Source organism: Lissotriton vulgaris, chromosome 9 (assembly GCF_964263255.1).
Source record: "Lissotriton vulgaris chromosome 9, aLisVul1.2, whole genome shotgun sequence".
In the NCBI taxonomy this organism is placed as follows: Eukaryota; Metazoa; Chordata; class Amphibia; order Caudata; family Salamandridae; genus Lissotriton; species Lissotriton vulgaris.
Window position 1 is genome coordinate 211452711 of NC_141697.1, and position 19339 is coordinate 211472049.

Genomic DNA, 19339 nt, shown 5'->3' on the forward strand with positions numbered 1-19339 from the left:
AAATCTTTCGACTTCTTTTCCAACCTTTCTTTATCCTCGTTCTCTCTATGCTCATAGTACTGTGCCTTGCTCAATATTACTGATGGGGAGGATGTCGTCCAAGTACTTTCCAAAGCCTGCAACCTAGTGGCAACCTCAGGGAGTAAGTTAGCAACAATTCTGTTCACAAACAAATGGACACCACCCTCTTGTGACAAATCCTGACCACTGAAGTTGAGAAACACCCCATTGAATCTGGTGAAGAAATCCGACACACTCTCATCCTTTTTCTGACAACACGCAGTCAACTTATCCCAATGCACTTTCTTCAATGGGATAAGGGAGTGCATATCGCCAATAATACATCCCGGTAAAGATTATAACTCTGTCTTTGGCCTCTCCCCGGGCTTCCCTCATGGGATGCTGCATCCCTAGCATAGGAACTATTAGACCTGACACCATTGGCATGGGTCTCCCTTCCATTTTTTCGCTGTTGCCTCCTATGTTTTTGCCATGTTTTTGCTAGTCTAGATGCTTTGGACACTGTACCACTGCTGTTCAGTGCCAAAGTCCAAGTGTTCCCTACTGTAAACTGTTGTGATTGATTAGTGACCTCCTGTATGGCCGTGTAGCAGCCTTTTAGTGCTACATTCCGGCAATCCCGTCAACACCCCTCACCTCACTACCTCATGATGCGGGTTCGAACTCCCCAATGCCCAAACACTGAAGGCGTCTGTCGCCCATTTACAAAAAACATTAACTTACAATCATATTCACGCAGAATCCAACAGAAGTTACTACAGTTTCCCACTTATTGGGAATAGGGTGTGTTGGCTAAGAAAACTGGGGGCTTTTGCTACCCACCGCTGGGAAGATTCATACTGCACATACCCAGGACCATGGTACCTTCGTTGTCCAAATGATTCGGTTTCTCAGGTGTCTCAATTCCTGCTCTGGGATTTTTGTCTCTCGTCCATCTTTGTGTTGTGGTCAGTGATATTCATATGCGCACTAGTATTCCCATACCACGATAGCCTCAGGCGAATCCCGAGTGGACCAATACTTAATAAATACCACAAACCAAGAAGGCACATTTGTTTCCCATTAAATGCCATTCTTGTAATAAAATCAGTTATGGGTCTTGTCTGTAAAGGAACTTTTGTACGATGCCTCATTTAATCTTGAGGACCTGCCCTTTGATGTTCCGAAGTATTCAGGCCTATGCACTAGGTTTGTTGTGTTGCACCTTACTAGTGCTTTGAACCAGGCACCCCTTCTACCCTTTGTGTTGGATCTGTCCTCCTTTTAAGTATTTATTCCTTTTAGTGCTACATGCCGGCAATCCCATCAACACACTTCACCTCATTACCTCATGATGCGGGTTCGAAACTCCCCAATGCTCCAACACTGAAGGTGTCTGTCGCCCATTTACAAAAAACATTAACTTACAATCGTATTCACGCAGAATCCAACAGAAGTTACTACAGTTCCCACTTATTGGGAATAGGGTGTGTTGGCAAAGAAAACTGGGGATTCATACTGCACATACCCAGGACCATGCTACCTTTCTTATCTAAATGATTCAGTCTTTCAGGTGTCTCAATTCTTGCTCTGGGATTTTTGTGTCTGCAGTAGGCTGTGAAGGTCTCCGCCCACATTGCTTCCTCGATCCTGGCGTCAGCCCTCCAGCATGCCCCAAACATCAGCTAAAATGTTAAAGAACAACGATCTTTCTTCCGCAAGAATTTTACATTTGCCGGAATTAGCATAATCTAGTGTATGCTGCGCTTCCATAGTTCTCGTTTTCTTAGTCCGTTTACTCCATTTGAGTTATCTAACAACTGCACGTAGACAACGTGGGTTAGAGACAGAGAACACAGCTGTGGTTACATTCTACTTTACAAGGCACAGCTCCGTCTCCGACAGTGCAACAGTGTTGTGCAGACAGTGTGCGCTGGTCTGGCAGTGTCCTTGTTTGTGTTCTGAGATCCCAGTGCTTAGGTTTACATTAGACAATGAGTTTTTCTGAAACAAACTCTCCGGTACTCTGAAAGAAAAACGATTGTTTTGATATTTTTGCCTTGAGAGAAATGATGAAGTAAATGATTAAGAAGCTGGTACATGGATGCAAATATTTTGTAATCTGAAGCTTCTTTTGATTGCTTGTTCGAAGTATTATAAACCATAACGCACATTCGAAGTTTGTTAAATCATGTTGGAACTAATAAATTGTCCTGTCTCTTATTTCCATACTGTTCAGAAACTATATTTTACCATGACAAAATGCCAACCCGAACATCATAGCATTCTAGGCATAATTATTCATATGTTTAAGTTACATTTCTAATAAGTTACATGACAAAGGTACTTTTAGTTATTTATGCATTGGACAATACAAGTCTTAATATGAGTGACTTGCTATTTGAAGGACATGTATCGTACCCGACAACTAACAATACCCCGTGGATCCTCTTTTTTTGAATTATATACATATTTCCAATAACTAGTTCGAATATCATGCGGATATTTTGTGGTTTCCATTCGGGTTTTCCTGGGTATTCATGGGTATTTTTCACCTGGTGAATTTGGACAGTTTTTACACGCCAATATTTACAGGTGGGGAATACAACAGACTTATGCTTTCATCATCCATGCAAGCAGGTGTCAGCATTTAAATAGGCCCCACAATCAAACTACTCATAGACTATAGTATCATAGAATATCGATTTAATTTAATTTCAAGTGTTGGAGTGGAGTCGCCAACATTAAGGGAATGCGGATATCTAATATATACAATGGGCATGCGCACAACGTTTATGCCGAAATGGAAACAAGTAGGGGAATGGCTTTTCCTTTATAAGGGCTTAGTAATGCATGCATTTACTGGGAATGGGAGTAGAAACAAGCATTGGCACAGATTCTTCGTGTCGACGGTGGATGCAGAGAAAATGTTTATATAACTTCAGGAAGTGGAAATCTGTTGTCCTACCTGAATGGTAGAGGGACATAGCAAAAATGGCAGTACATGAGATGCTAGTTTATAAAATAAATGACAAATCATGATTTTTTTCTATACATTGTGGAAAGGTTTTTAAATAATGATTGATTGGTTCGCAGAAATGCATGTGTCATCTTGGCTAAATGTTAAGACAGACAAAGCATTAGTTAACGACCACGGAGATGGATGGTGCTTAGGCAGATTAACACATTGACGCTATGCAATGAAAGACTTTGGGAATACCGTTCTGCCGTCTTGCATGTAATATGCGGGGGACCGATCGGTAATTGTTGGAAGAGAAAAGCTCACGTTAACTTTCGAATTCTGTTTGCTTTACGTCTGGGGAAAGGGGCAAGCCATATGGTGCCATTTATCGTTTATGTTAGAGACGAATAGGCAGGTGGAAGACATGTAATTGTTGATGCTCTATTTCCGTATTGAAATTATATTCTATACATACCTTGTTGTTAAACACTATGCAAATGTGATTTGCGAAAACGATATAAATGACATATTTAAAAGACTATAAAACTGAAGTGGAGGGAACTGATGAACCCCTTTGAAATTCCTAAAAAAAACAAATGAGATATTTTATTTTTTTTGTCATCCCTGTATTATATTTTTTAGCACATACGACTGACCATTTTGGTGATAGCCCACGGTCATCAGTCTAAAGTGACGAGCCAGAATCTATGATTTTAGAAGGCTTTCGGGTGAGTATTGCATTACAATTTTCAGCAGGAACATTGACAAATCTCAATGCTTTTCGAATGATTATCATCTAAACAATTCTTTGCTTGTAAGGAAAATATCTCAGCAGCGGGACAAAAGGCAGAGAAAGAATTCATTCTGTGGAATCTCTACTTGGCACAGCAAAGGATCTCAACCATCCCTGGTTTGCTTTCAGACCAAAGTTGCTCACTAAAGCATTTTTTGCAGTTCAAACACGTGTAAAAGATTATGGCTTTTACTTTGATTGAAAAACTTTGTGAGGTTTCTCATTACAGCTGGACATCGTCAATTTTAAGCATGTGTGTTTATATGTCTTGTAGAATTGAAATTTCATCGTCTAATTTTGCAGAGTGTCAGCCCATAAATTTCAACACTGCAAACAGGATTATTAAATTCAGTGTTGCCGAGCAGAGAAAGATGTACTCTTTTACGGTGAATAATTATTATGAGAATATTTTACCCACTAAAGTCAGTAACATTATTTTTCCACATTCATGTACTCAGCAGAACTTACTAAGGACGTCTTGTTGTGAGCACAAATATGTATAGATTGTGGAGTACTAGGTGTCACTTCCGTTAAAAGTGGGTCAACGCAGTGAAGGCTGATACTTTTGTGCATCTGGGGTCTGACCTCTTCGTTTTTCACCCCTTTTTATAATGAACTGTCCATAGTAGACCATTATACACTATTAGAACAATAAAAAAAAGTGCCAAAGTGAGCAGGGCATCAAATGTGAGGCAGGTTCTAATGTCTGGATTTGGCCAATAGAAGTGCTAAAGCCAGCCACTAGACAGATTGTCCAGGGCTGGCAAAGTCCCCCTTCGCCCCCCCTCCCGCCTCTGAGGTTTGAAAAGCATTGGGCCTTCTTTATATTGCAATATCACCGGTTAAGTTAGCTTTAGGTTTAGCCCTCTATTGCCTGGGGATCAACATCATTTAAGCTGCCATCACGACCCCTTTCTTCTCATCCCAGTTTGGTATGACATCAGGAGCAGGATTCAGCTTTCTGCTTCCTACTTCAGTGCTTGCCGTGGGAGGAAGCTGTGTTCTTGCCAATTGGGTCCATGTGGCACCCGGCAACTGTGGACCTGAAGCATACCCCTGCAGGCAGAAAAAGGCAACTTAAAAAGCATCTCTCAAATGATTGAATGCATGTGGGTAATAATTTGTGCTCTGTGTGAGAGGTATGTGTATGTGTGAGCATGTGTGTGTATTAATATTTTTTTAATTGGTTATTAATAATTAATTGGTAACTATGATATTTGTGTAATGGTTTTAGGAGAGGGTTGTGGTTTCATAGGGGAGTACGGTGGGAAGTAATTTAGTTATAATTAAATAATTAATAATTATAATACCTAAATATTTATGTAGTTAATATTTTATATTGTTAATTGTGTTAAACACATGTTATTACTTAGTTATTAATTGGATATGAATTATTAATAATTAATTGGTAAATATTTTAATTGTGTAATTTTTTTAGGAGTGGGTTGTAGGTTGATAGGGGAGTAGGGTGGGATGCAATTTAATTGTAATTAATTAATTGAAAATTGTATTAATTAATATTTATGTAGTTATTCTTTTATATTGAGTTATTAAATGCTATTAATTAGTTACAAATTGGATATTAATTATTAATAATGAATTGATAAATATGTTAATTGTGTAATTTTTTTAGGAGTGGGCTGTGAGTTGATAGGGGAGTAGAGTAGGAAAAATGTAATTTTAATACATTTTTTATATAATATTTATTAAAGGTTATGTTATAGTGTTAATTGTGTGATATAATACATTTTTGATGGTTTATAAATTGCTTGTTTTTATGCTGATAATTAAATAATGAATTAATTGTTATTAATTGTGTATTATTTTACAATATTAGTGGTGTTGTTTATATGGTAATATGGTGGGAGGTAAATTATTTTTGACCAATTAATTATTTCTTAATTATTGTTAAATATTTTGCAGGAGTGGCATTACTAAATTATTCCCCTCCGCTTTCCTACTGTTGCATTTGCTGGAGTGGGCGAAAGTCAAATGAAAGAGAGCAAGTAAAAACATAGGGGATTGAGAGCAAGTGAATACATGGGGGATAGAGAGTGAATAGCTGTGCTTGCAACTGTGAGTAGGAATGAGTAAAGTTAACAGACATTCTAAAAGTTAGAATGGCACTACGTGAGAGCTGCATGGAGTGAGAGTAAGTTAGACTAAATGAGAGAGAATGAGTGTGATGGAGAATGAGAGCTTGAAAGTGAGTGTTTGGGAGCATAGTGAGGATATTAGTGAGAATGAGAGTGTGTGAGTGAAAGTGAGAAAAAATGTGAGAGGGAATGCATGGAAGTACCTGATAATAAATGAGTGAGTGTGAGTCAGAATGAATGTATGCGAATGAAAGTAAGATCGATTGACTGTGAGTCAGTGTACCACTATTATAAGCTTGGTTGTCTGCTGCTGACCTAAGACAAAATGCTGCAACTGGCATAATACAGGTAATCCTTGGCATACTGTGCACCAGTGACAAAATGTTGACTCTGGCATATCGTAGGTAACTCCTGGCAAAAGAAGCAGCCATGTCACAAGGCTTTTGGTGGCAGACAAGAATAGTTTTTGGCGTATGAGACACACATGGTGAAACACTAGCACTAGGAGGTAATTCTTGGCACAAAGCACATTCATAGCAAAATGCTGGTGCTTGTACACTAGCAGTAACTCTTGGCAAGTGTAACACACATGCTAAGTCGTGCTAAGCCTTTTTTTCTTTGGCTATTTAGAGTAGTTAGCATTTAGGACCTCTTAACGTTTTCTCCACATAAGGTAAGATCAATAGTCTGGTTCTCTCCTTGCAAATGGTATTAACAAAGGGTTTGTGGTGCTAAAATCACCATCTTCCCAGCTTTCAGGAACAAGCAAACTTTTGTCAGAAAACCAATATTTTCTACACAGTTTTGGCATTTATTTGGGACATAGCCTATTTTTCATATATTTTGAGCTTTCAACCACCTTCCAGTTAGAGGTAGAAATGGGTGTGAAAGCAATAATGGGTCCAAAAAAAAAAGCTAATAATTTCCGAAAAGTAGATAAAACTCTGAATTCAGCAAGGGGTCATTTGTGTAGATCCTTGAAGGGGTTTCCAATAAAAACTAACAGTTGAAATAAAAAATATTATCATTGAGTTGAAAAAAACAGTCAATTGTGCCAACGTTTTCACCTCTAACTTCTTGGAAGTCTGGCAAATTTCTTAAAGCAATGTATTATTGTGTCTGCTTGGAACACTCTGGTTGCACGTATATATAGGAATTGAAGGCGAAACAAGAACCCAAGTTATCAAGACCCAATAACTGAGCTGTGCCTTGCAATCGTTTTTCATTGTGTACCGGGGATATAGCAATTCATTAGGTAAAATATAAAAAGTGAAAAATAGGTATCAAGGAAACCTATGTATTTCTGAAATTGCATATGAATATAGGTGCATTTGTATGAGGAAGTGGCAGAATGAGGCATTAGCCGTCATGGCTTAACGCCTCACTCCCCCACTTCAGAAACGCAAGGCTGCACCACATTAACCAATGATATATTCCAGCCTTGAATTTCCCCTTGTGCTGGCGCTACACTTAGCAGTGTGGCGCCAATGCAGGCACCCTTGCACCATAGTGTAAGGGTGTCTGCATGCACACAAACAATCCTAAAATACAATTTTGTCACTTTTATGTGTCCTGCTTTATGCAGCCCACATGAAAGTCACAAAATGACATTTTTCTTGCAGATTGTTTATGTGCAGGAAGGGGGACTTTCCTGTACATAAGCAATCCTTGGAAGTTTGCCTTTTCCATATGTGCTGCACAAGGCAGCACACATGGAAAAACCAAATACGAGGAGAAATAATGCATTTCTCTTTGTTTCGCCAAGTTAAGACCAGGTTTTCCCTGGTGCTAATTTTGGGGCTGCCTCCTATGTACTCTGACATTGTACATAGGAGCCAGCGTCAAAACTAATGGGTGTTGCAGTGAAATGCCCACCGCAACACCCACTGCCTACCCCTGTCATGCTAACCAGAGTTTAGCCCCTTCAAGGAGACCCATAAACGTGAAGGGGAAGTGGCCATATGGTCCTGCCAAGGTTATCCAGGAGAGCCAAGAAGAAATTAAAGCAGCAACAAAATAAAGCGAAAGCCAAAGGAGGCTCCGTACGGCAACTCATTCATAAAAAGCCTGTTATAGAAAATAGGACTAAAAGCAGGACCCTCTGCCCAATATTCACAGCCGCAAAGAGGGTGAGCCAAGGGGAATTAGGAGGAGGAAAATCCCAAGGACCAGAGGTCTTGCCATCTACCAGTAACATCAGGGCCCCTTAGGCCCTTGATAAGTTGGAACCGGATATTTGACCTAAAAAAGACCGGATAAAAAGCACAGTTAAAGAGGATGCAAGTACATAGGCCATCATACTAATCCAATTGGTATCCGCGGCGCAAAGGCCATCGGCTCGGATGGAACCATAGATGAAGGAGAGTCAACTATGATCACGAGCAAGGGTTACTGGTGAAAGCACAATGGAAATATGGAAAAAGATCTACCAAGTTCACGCCTCTACTCCAACACACACGCTCAGGACTCAGAAGCTCCATTGGCTTTCAATGAAAATCCTCAAATCAAGCATGCTCAGAGCCCATAAGCCCTATTGGTCTACGAGGAAACTCTTCATATCTATGAAGTAGTGGTCTTTCCAAGATATGATATCAAGGGCCCCCATGACATCTGAACAGGAGCAACATCCTCCGACTATTTAAGCATATTGCATCCCTAGCTACAATTGAGACGGACAATCTGGTGTGGGTCAGATTTCTACAAGTCCAGGGTGACACCCATGGGGATTCAACTTTGGGGGGATTCAGGCAACAGTGCTTACAACTTGCAGTGCTGGAAGAGGGGCAGCAGCAAGCCGATTAAGGCATTGATGCTAAACCCTTTCGGCCAAAGAAATATCCGTATGTGCCTCTTCCTACTGATATAATGTTTTTTTTAAAACAGGCATGTATACTGACCAATTTTAAACTAATGCATTTTTATTTTTGTAATGGTTTTTATTAACTATACAATAAATTCATTCATTCAGTACTGATAAGGAAAAGGGGGCCATCAATGTTTTGAGGGCACCAAAAACTCAATTGGTAGTAAAAAACAACTAAGATTAGGTGTTCCCACGAAAAAATGGATCACTTATAGCAACAATCAAAGGGAAGCCCACCAAAGCCAAACCAAGACTGCATATACTGAGGGTCACAGGCCACCAAGGCGATATACCTAACAACAGGCAAATCCAGGTCAATAGCACGGGCCCAAGGGGAGTGGCCTGAGAACGAGAACAACTGAAATTAATTTCCTGGAATATAGCTGGCATCAGGAAAATTACGTGAAAAAAGTTAGTTCAGGTTTATCTGGCCATCGAAGACATAGTTTGCCTACAGGGACCCTGGGCACAGACACCAACCCCCATGGCAGTGTATTATGAGCTTCTAAACACAGCCTGCAAGCTCGTTGCCAATGACATTTCAGTCAAATCACCAGAGATGCAAACCATGTGACTAGAAGGTCTAAGGCTGAATTAACAACCTCTCCGAATTTTGCAAATAAATTGCTACATAAACCCAGTACAGACCCACAGGAAAGATTTCATTGAATTATTCATAGAGACATTGGAAGACTAACTGCATGTAATAGACTCCAAGTGCTCGTTTCTGGGGACTTTAATATGAGGGGTCTGGAAAGGAAAATCAAGACGTATAATTATACGAACAAGGCCAAACTTGTCCTCACATTCTTACCCAACAAAAAGTTATTTCCAACCCACACATTGAATGCAATAGTTTTTCTGACTTAGTGCCATAAACCCACATTTAAAGATACATCCACAATCACTACATATTAGTCAGTAAACAGCGGGATGACAGATTGTTGAATTTGAAGTAAATGATAGCGGCGAAAGTGATCACAGGCCATTGCGTATCATCTTGCAATTAATAGTAAGCCAAGGGGGCACACTCCAAGTGATAGGGGCCCAACGGGTGAAGAGAGGCAAAAGGTTCTCCAAAGGATTAAATGGGCAACAAATCTCAGCAATAACCTCAGGGTGTGGGTAGAAACGCGGAAAAGAGCCCAAACCCATTCACTCCAATTTCAGCAGTAAGCGAATGGCAAGCCATGATTGCAGAAGTGCAGCTGAACCAGGGAACATTTTAACGCAAGACCCAGAGAAAGAACATGGAAATGATATTTCGTGGGCCTCATCAAAATAAAGGCCTGGTCCAGAGAAAATGTGCCCTCAGAAAGGCATTTAGAGCAAAGAAAAAAAGAGGTAAAGTGAAAGAGGGGCTCTCTATAGCTGGTGGAAGATCAGCATACTAAAGAATATTTTGGGAGAACAAAAGGGAATACATGGTAGGGGAATGGTTGAAAGTGTTTTCCATACTAAAAGAAAATAATAACACAAGAATGTGGAGGTATATAATTTGACTAGAAAAATACGGTTGGTCAAAGGAGAATGGTGCCGCCGAAAAAGACTGGGAACGATACGTCACACAATTATATACGAAAGAACCGGACGAGGGCCCCGTTGATGGGAATAGTCCAGTGGATGTCAGCCAAAGGCATTCAAATCATGGAAGGCAAAGTAACTGACCCCAATACCAGCTGTGAGGGAGCAGCTAACTCCAACACTGAAGACAGAGAAATGACTGAGGGCGTAGTCATGAAACTTACCAAAAACTGAGGAATGATGGTGCTCCATGTCCTAACGGGATCCAAGCTCCAATATTTAACGCAGCTCAGGCATATTTCACACCGAATCTTACACCCCATACATAAGAAAAGAGATCGAGCAAAGCCAGCTAATTATTGGCTGGTAGCCCTGCTTGACATAGAAGCTAAGGTATTTGCCTGTATTTTACTAAAGGAGTTGGAGACATGGGCAAAAGAAAAATAAATCCTCCCAATTTATCAATCAGGATTTAGGCTAAATAGCTCTACAATGGATAATATCATGGCCCTGGCATATTTTGCCAACAAGCAGTTATGAAAGACAAACTACCCTTGTAGTGCTGTATTATATACTATAGTACTGCATTCGACAGGCTGGACCGAGGAAGACTTTGGTGGTAATTATCATCCTGGGGATCCCAACTAAGCTCCAGAAGGCCACTAAGAATGGGCTAAAGCAGGGCTGTGTTTTGACCCCCTTACTCTTTAGTCTATACACCCCAGACCTGGGGGGGTGACCATCTAGGAGCCAGTCTAGTTACTCCAAATCAGATGATACGGTAATAATGGATCATACAAGGGTGGGCCTCCGAGGAGCCTTTCGTGCACTCCATGGCTTTAAGTAGGAAAACTACCTGCGAGTCAGAAGACAAAACCAAGATAATTGTGTTTGAAAAATACCCCCAAAAAGAAGCTTGCACATTGGCAGCTGGGTGATTATCAAATTGGGACAACCACAGCTTCTAAATACCTGGGGTGTGATTTTCCCAGAATGCAAGAGCTGGCACTCATCTAAAATACTTAAGGGGAAAGGCAGACCAAACCATCCGCTCATTAAGGCAACATGGGCAAGGATTGCTATGTCCAACAGCTGATCCAATGCTGACAGTTTTGAAAGCTAAACTTACACCTGCAAATAGCTACGGTCATCTGGCCTTTCTGGATGTGCTGAACAGTCTTATAACAGCAGTACAGACTCAAGCCTACAAACTAGTGAAGCAAGCCCTGCGGCAACCCAGAAGAGCAAAACTAAGACTGGAGCAAGGCCTATGGAGCTCTCAGTTGGAGCTCCAGGGGGATTTAATTAAGTTTTACATCAGAATTTCGAGAGCTCCAGAAACCCCACTCAAACATCACTTGAGAACGATCTTTAAGGAAGAAAAATTGCTGTGGCGTCTCGAGCTGGAGCAAGCAACTGGCAGCCTGAGGATACAAGCTTAAAGCCTGCATTTATCTTCAATCCTGATATCAGCATGTAGAAAAAAAGTGGTGAAGATTCAGTTAAAGATCATCTCACCTGAAATGGATTTGAGAACAACTCAGTTTTAACCCATCACAGCAGCACTGGACACATCATATAATCCAGGGAAAGCCCAGCCTAATTTACGTGAAGCGTTGTCAGGTCAGGCACGCAGGAAAATTATTTACATGTGGCTCATAGCTTTAAGAATAACGGGGCATATTATCAAGGGGTTTATCTCCGCTTTTTTGGCTTTAAAAGCCAAGAAAGCGGAGATAAAATTATCTCCCTATTACCTAGCTGTCGCTAACACCAGTTAGCGACAGCTAGTAGGAGATAGCGACCATCTTGGGCCCCTCTTTGCATGTCAGTAATATTTATCACTAATGACATGCAAAGTGGGCGTGCCAAGATGTTAGCGACTGGAAACAGTCGCTAACATCGCTATCTCCTATTACCAACTTTTGGAGATATTTGCGCTAAGCGCGAATATCTCCAAAAGCGAACACCTGCCCTGAGCAGTTCTTAGCCATGTTATCCAATGGGAGGTGGATAACATGGCTAAGAGCATTAGCTCGGTAATGCATGAATATCGCTGACTTTTCAGCGATATTCATGCATTGCGGCCGATTTTGATCGCATTTGCGATGAACCCTGGTAATACCAAGGTTTATCTGCGATAAAAATCGCCGCAGCTCAGCTGTAAATATTTCACGCTAACCAAGCAATAGCGATAATTATCGCTATTGCTTGGTAATATGCCCCAACAGAGTTTAACCAACATGGGTGCGTAAGGGGGAACGTGCCTCATACATTCAGGTTATGCTTATAGAGAAAAGAATTGTGATTGCATTTGCTGTGTTGCTGCACTATCGTGGCTGAGGATCACCAACGGGTGTTTGGTCCAATCATCAAGGGCAAGGGACTGAGAACTTGCAACGAGACCTTGGATTAGTATTTCTTAGAAACTGACACAACCAACTTAGCAAGAATGGCAACGTTGATGCACATAATTAGACTGGCACTTGACAAGCAGTCACAGGCCTAATAAGTTTGGGAATGGACTAAGACACTGCATGGACTAACTAGCACAAAGCACTTTAATTTAGATGTGTATACCAAAAAACATGACAAAGCACATATATAAGATTTAGCAATGCACCTAGAACCTACAAGTGGAATTAGTATCACCATTTGGGGCTACCAGTCACTACAGACTAACAAAAGTCGAGGGATGAATACTAACGATAGGGAGGTAAATCATGTATTTCAGCAGTTAGGTAACACCCCTAGAAACCTCTTAAAAAATTAGATAGGGGCATTCACACCCATTTACCATCATACCTGTCTGAAGCACTTCACACTACTTTCCTGGTCTTTGTAAAATGCGCTAACAAACCAAAACAGGGGAAATTGCTCTTTATAAGTTCCCTACTTGCTTGAAGCATTTTATATTTCCCTCTTTGTCTCAGTTGAATGCTTTTAACGTACTTGAAAATGCACAAGATCAATCGAGGATGGTTTTATCCACAAGGAAACTAAGAAGGATTTTAGAAATAAATAAAAAAATCATGGTTTTGCTTCTTAGCTCGTGTAACTGTAATGATTTTAAATACTCTAACAGTTAATACAAAATATTACACTGGGCTGCCACAAATTTCCTACCAGCCAGCATTTTGCCAGGTCTCCCAATAAAAATGGTACCATATTAGTGTGGGTAGGTCTAGTGCCCCAAGACAGGAAATGGCCCAAAGCAAACTGTGGAGAGTTCAATATTATCGATGTCACATGCGTCTTCGGTCCTAGGCTCAGGAAAATGCTGGGAAATACATGCAAGTCCCACCTCCCTGGACTCCCCTGTGTGACTAGTTTTCAGAAATGTCTGGGTTTGGTAGGTTTCCTTAGATGGGTGCTGAGCCCGGGACCAAATAATCAGGTGACTCCCTCACAAAACCAGGTAGTCTTTTGATTGATAATTTTGAAATCTCCACAGTATGTTTTGGCCCATTTCCTGTCGCAGGCACTAGGCCTAACCACACAAGTGAGGCACCATTTTTATTAGAAGACCTGGGGAAACGCTGGATGGTTGAACATTTGTAGCGGCCCAGTGATCCCTCAATTTTCCCACACAGAAAGTTGAGGAAAATTTGATGTTTTTAATTATAATTGAGGTTTGCAAGGATTCTGGGTAGAAAAGTGTTTGGGAAAGCCACGTAAGCTGCACCTCCTGGGACTCCCCTGGGTATTTCGTTTTCAGAAATGTCTAGGTTTGGTAGGTTTCCCTGGATGGCCGCTTAGCCCGGGACCTAGAAGGCCCGTGACTCAGTCGCAAAACCAGGTAATTTTGCAATCTATAATTTTTAAGTTTTCAATGCACTTTTTGGGCCATTTCCTTGTCATGGGCACTAGGCTTACTCACACAAGTGAGGTACCATTTTTATCGGGAGACCTGGAGAAACACTAGATGGTAGGATATATGTAGCAACCCGGTGATCCCATACATTTCTCACACAGAAAATTGAGGAAAAGTAGATGTTTTTAGCTAAATGTGAGGTGCGCAGGGGAATCTGGGTAGGAAAACATTGGGGGAACCATGGAAGCCACACCTTCCTGGACTTCTCCGGGTGTCTAGTTATCGGAACTGTCTGAGTTTGATAGGTTTCCCTAGATGACTGCTGAGCTCTGGACCAAAAATCCAGGTGACCCCTTTGCAAAACCCGGTTGTTTTATACTAGATAGATGGGCATCAGTGTTTTTGGTGCTAGCCTTGGCCAAGAGGATGAATAACTTTTTTCGATGTTCCGTTGGTGCGGTTCCTTGTACCATATTTACAAAATGGGGTTTAGCTACTTTTTGCTGCTTAACGCCACTTTGTAAATATGGTACCCTTTCACACAGGTATCTGTCTTAAAGGGACATGCAATGGGTGGTGCCTTGGGCGTTCCACTGCAAAACCCATTGATTTTTTACGCTGCCCCTGATTTACAAAGAGGTGTAAATCTGAGGCAGTGCCAACAACGAATCCCATGCAATAAAAGGCATTAGAATGATGCAATGATTTAAGTCCAGCTGTTTGTCTTATAAAGCCATTCATGGGATGTTTCCTGCAACAGGCAGCCAAGGCCTGGAATTTTCTCCTTATTCCAATCAAAAATAGCCCATTCCTGCTTGCATTCAGGAAAGAGGTAAAAACCTGGCTGTTCACCTCCTGTTAGAACATCATTCTCGGTAGAATCCTGCTTTACATCTACTTAGCGCCAAGACGCCCATGGGCAGTCGTGCGCTTTATATATTCAAAAATCAAATCAAATGTGGAGACCTACTTTTATTTCTCCTCGTTTTTGCTTTGTTTATGTGTGCTGTATACCTCAGCACAGATAGAAAGAGCAAAATGCCATAAATTATTGTTTATGTGCATGTAGGTGTCCCTTCCTGCATATAAACAATTATTAAATAATGACGATTTGCAACTTTTTTTATTATTGATTGTTTATATGCAGTAAGGGACACCTTCATGCACATAAACAATCATTCCCTGCAATGCAGGCACCCTTGCACTATGGCGTAAGCGTGTCTGTGTTAGCGCTAGGGAGCTTTTTTTAGCGCTAGCGCTAGGAAAAACACAGAAGTGCTCCGTATCGTTGTAAATAGGGTGTATCCCTGTGTTTTGTAAATGACAGAGCATGGCGCTGCAAATTTCCCACAGCTCTGCTCTCCGTCATTTCTTTATAAATATGCCTGTGTTTGTACATCAGAATTCACGGATTCATTAAAAATAAATTGTAGTTTGGTGTATTCCTTTGATAAAAATGTTATATTTATGCTTTGCTGGGTACTGTATCAAATGCCGTTAGAAACATACTAATGCTGATGGAAACATTGTTTTTAACTTTTTCAAAGCTTCCTAAATAAGGAGAACTACCTCATAGAACCACCCAACATTCTAGCAAGTGTATTTCTTGAATGTATCTTTAATTTATTGCCATTTCGTCATATGTATAGACTTTGTGCATTGCCTTTACATATATGAATTATTCCTTTAAATTACTATGTTTCTCCCTCAAGTCCATTGTTTGAATTTGCGGTTCAGTTATGGTACTTAACAACAGATAGCAGATGCTTGTCGAAAATGCTCACAATTGTGCATTTACTCTGGCCACTGATTCGTGCAATGTTATCTCTTTTTCCATTTGACCACAAATTGTAGAATTCTTAATTTTGTTCTAATGAATACCCAGGCTTTGACAGCATTTTTAATCTACGTTTTTTGGGAATGTTTTTAACTATTTTGTGCATTTGTCTTTGTTGCTTAAATTGAAATGTCCCTCATGCCCAAGCAACAGACCATGCAAGCCATCATCCCAAATTGTATTCTATTCAAATTAATTGCAATGACAGTTGTGCACAATAAAATGCAATCTGCGATTTCGATGCTAAGGACAGCCAATACATAATATACTCAAAATAAAATAGCTAGGCGTTAATGGCAATACGTATTATCAAGGCACTAATACTCAGAAGGGAGGACATAAAATAGACATTTAGCAGAAGGCCATAAGTGAACTCATTTAATGTCAAAATGGCTTAGCGTCCTCCAGACAAAAAAATCTGCCACAACCGATATATTTGTGATGATTTATAAAAAATGCAAGACTGCAAATACGTAATTCAGTATTTTGCCCAGACACAGTTGTTAGTGCATACATAAATGGTACATCTACTAGGGTGATTTGATTTTTTCAGAATAAAACATTCTTCTCTTTTAAATAAGCAATGTATCGTCTAGGGATACCGATGCACAACAAAAGCAAAATAAACTTTTTAGCCCATTGTAGGAAGGTGGGTTATTGGTAGGGGCAAATTGGCACCCACCACTCGCAATTAGGCTACAAACCCAGTCTTGGGTCCAGTAGAGGTCTCAAAAAATTATTCCCACGCTTAACTTATGAGACAGGTATGTAAAGCATTTGAAAACATCAATTCAGTAAATAAGTCATACACAACGCAAAATAAAAAATCCCATACCAATTTTAAAAAAAAATTGAATTCTTTTTATCTTTAAAATAACACCAAAATGACAAACATCCAATCTAAGGAACCAGAGATATTAATTTTTGAGGAATAAACACTTAAAAGCGCTAAGGGGCACATGCATCAAGGTACGCAATTGCGATTCCATAATTGCGATTATTAAGGAATCGCTATTATGGAATCGCAATTGCCTATGCATGTAGGTTTTGCTAATATATTAGCGATTCCTACATATTCCTTAAATGTGACTAGCAAATTGGGATTCACAATTAAGAAATAGCTTCCCATTCATTCCTGTGGGCCTAGAGGCCAGTAGGAATGAATGGGAATTGCATGTGCAATTCGCGAGTACCAAATAGTTGATGGTAATTAGCATTCCTAAATGCAAAGTCAAATTTAGGAAAGGCTTGTGGCATTCCAAATAGGGAATCGCTATTTGCGCTTCCCGAAATGCAGTCGCAATTTAGGTAATCGCAAATTTTGCGATGATCTATTTGGAAAATTTGCATTTGGGTTGATGCATCCCAAATGCCAAAATACCAGACACAAAGGCCCGTTTGCGACCAATATTTTGGTTGATACATGTGCCCCTTAGTCACCTTTTGAGGCTTTTTTCAAAAGTTCCTCCAAATTTCTCCAAACTACTGGAACTTCTTACTGAAGTTTCTCTTGAGGGTCCAAGGGGTCCAAAGCACAATCCAAAAGTCGGGAAGCTCCAAGACGGTCCTTGAGAGTTTGGGATGATCTCCGGGAGAGGACTTGGTGGAGTTGATGCAGGTAAGCTCTGTTAACCTATAGCTTGCAGGGAGTCCCCTCTTTAATCCTTTTGAAGCAAGGTACAGAGCTATAAGTCCAGATTGTGAAGCAGATGCAGTCAGTCAGAATGCAGGGCCTGGTGGTGCAAATCAACTTTCCAGCATGACAATCCTTCTTCTTCTCTTAGTTTCAAGAGACACATCTTAAAGGCTCTGCACCTCTCACATATTTACTCAGTGTTTTCTGGGGTCAAGCAGGAGATCACTCCTGACCACTGGGGTGCAAGGCAACACCCTAAAGCATGACCACTTCCCCCAAAGTGTGGCATAATCTTCTCCCAGAAACCACTATTTCTCCAAAATTACCCATGGCTGAAATCTCAGTAGAGCATGAAGAGCTAACTAAACTGATTCTCAGTATGGCTCATTTCCATAGCTCACCAACCCCTATTATCTTTAGGTTCCTTAAAACTCCAATCTGGCAGGGTCAGCAGGGATGGGGGTAGATAGACCTGGCATTCCCTTCCTGTCCTATTCCTCTTTTGAAGCTTAATGCTTTATGTCCTCTCCACATGCTCTGCCCTCCCTGTGTAGTAGAGGTCTCTCCAGCAAATAGCCTCTCTATGGGTGAGCCACTAATTGCTTCATCAAAGCAGCCTGGTTAATCCTGTTAACTTTGACCAACCAGGGAAGACTACAGGAAGGCTGTATTGTGGATTACATACAGGAAAGTCTTATACCTTCTTTTCTGTACAAGTTAGGATAAATTCATCAATAGCATATTGTTGGATTTATCAATTCCATTCGCCTAAGTCTTTGAATGATATTTCATTCAATTCCTAGCAATACTTATGCCTTCATAAACTATTTCAATGTCCCATTCCTGGAACACCAAGAAGAGATATTGGGGGTACTGAACATGCACATATATTGTAGATTATGACTCCACAGTGCTCATAGTACCAACGTCGATTTTGGGAGGTACTTTACTGCAGTGGAGAAAGTGAGATGTGCAATTTTTCTATCCCCTGGGCATATAAGCATCTTTTATAAAGACCCTGTTCATGATTATATGACCCTCCCCCACTCCTGTGACACCTAGGAGAGAGCCTAGGGGTACTGGACATGCAGAAATATTGTAGATGATCAGTTTTGAAGTGCCCCGACCTCCAAAGTCGAATTTGCAGTTAATTTACTTTTAAAAAGCAAGGCAGGGCTGCTTTCAAAAGTAACTCAGACGCTCAGCAGTGCACACATGAAAGTGCAGAAAGGGTTGATGGCTTCTAAAGTGCAATGCCCTATTCTCTACTAGGGATTAGTAGGGTAGATCATGCCAATGGTAAGCGTACACTAATACATAGCATACTGGTAAGTTTTGTAATGTACCTCGTTATAAACTTTCACCTACATTTCCTTGCTTTTGTACTACATAACGGTTTTTGGTATTGACCTTTTACCTAGTTAGGTGCTGCATAAATGCTGTGTGGTTTTCCAAGAAAACTAGCCTCATGTATAATGCATGAGAATTCTCAGAATCACAGCAGGATTACCATCTTCTGCATATTAACTATGTATAAGGGTTGTCCTATCTGTCGTCCTCAGCCAACATGACACAGCAAGGTAGAACCCCTGAGGGTACCTTTTGGGTATATATACACACCATATCTTTTCTGGGGCCGGCAGAGGGTAAAGACTTCCATGCTGACAAACTGAGGTTCCGGCACGCAGAGACTCCAGCTCACAGTGGTCTGACATCCCTTGCGGAGTGTCCAGCTCATGACTAAGACGGGATCATACAGGCTCTCACTTCAGGGAATGGGTTTGGGTTCAGCCTAGGGGGATTCTTAGCTCTAC